We start from the raw sequence: 1,421 nt of genomic DNA on the forward strand, positions 1-1,421 counted from the left end.
TGTGCGTTTTTGGAACTGGTCCTCTTGGGAGCAGATGCGGCGGAGTCGAAGGAATTGGGAGAATGGGATGGCGTTTTTACAGGGGGCAGGATGGGAGGAGGTGTCGTCCAGGTAGCTGTGGGAGTCGGTCGGTTTGTAGTAGATGTCCGTGTTGATTCAGTCGCCTGAGATAGAAATAGAAAGGTCGAGGAAGGGGAGGGAGGAATCTGAGACTGTCCAGGTGAATTTGAGGTCGGGGTGGAAGGTGTTGGTGAAGTGGATGAACTGTTCAACCTCCTCGTGGGAGCACAAGGCGGCGCCGATATAGTCATCGATGTAGCGGAGGAAAAGGTTGGGATGGTGGGGCCAGTGTAGTTGTGGAAGATGGACTGTTCCACACATCCTACGAAGAGGCAGGCATAGCTGAAGAAAGCGACATGGCTTTTACTGCTGTTTTATGGTGCAGGCTGATGTAAACTTAGGCTAACACATCAGAGAATGTTTTGAAATAAAATGTACGCAGGTACAGCAAATAATTAGGAAAGCTAATTGAATACAAAAGTAGAGAGGTTATGTTTCAATTATAAAGGACATTGGTGAGACTACATCTGGCGTACTGCGCATAGTATTGATCTCCTTACTGCATTGGAGGCAGTTCAGGAAAGGTTTAGTAGACTAATACTGGAATGGGCAGGTTGACTTCAGGGGAAAAGTTGGACAGGCTAATCTTAGACCTGATGGAGTTTAAAAGAGCAAGAGGCAAAATAATTGAAACACATAAAATCCACAAGGGCCTTGATAAGGTAGATGTGGAGAGGATACTTTCTTCTGTAGGAAAATCTAGAACAAGAAGTCACTGTTTAAAAATAAACAGTTGGCCATTTAAAACAGATATTATTCTCTCTGAGTGTCGCATGTGTTTGGAATTCTCTCCCTGAAAAGATGGTGGTAGTCCTTTAATATTTTTAAGGTAAAGATAGATAGATTCTTGGTTAGCAAGGGGATGAAAGTTTATCAGTGGTAGGGGAGAATGTAGATTTGAAGTTACAAAACAGATCAGACATGGTTTGGTTGATTGGACCAAAGGGGAGAAACCTACTCCTGATTTGTATGCTGATATTTCCTTAGATTTCCATTTATAGAGTCATAGAGATGTACAGCATGGAAACAGACCCTTCAGTCCAACCCAGTCCTGCCGACCAGCTATCCCAACCCAATCTAGTCCCACCTGCCAGTACCCGGCCCATATCCCTCCAAACCCTTCCTATTCACATACCCATCCAAATGCCTCTTAAATGTTGCAATTGTACCAGCCTCCACTACTTCCTCTGGCAGCTCATTCTTACATGTACCATCCTCTAAGTGAAAAAGTTGCCTCTTAGGTCTCTTTTATATCTTTCCCCTCTCACCCTAAACCTATGCCCTCTAGTTCTGAACTCCCC

This window comes from Chiloscyllium plagiosum, chromosome 2 (genome assembly GCF_004010195.1).
Source record: "Chiloscyllium plagiosum isolate BGI_BamShark_2017 chromosome 2, ASM401019v2, whole genome shotgun sequence".
Taxonomy (NCBI): Eukaryota; Metazoa; Chordata; class Chondrichthyes; order Orectolobiformes; family Hemiscylliidae; genus Chiloscyllium; species Chiloscyllium plagiosum.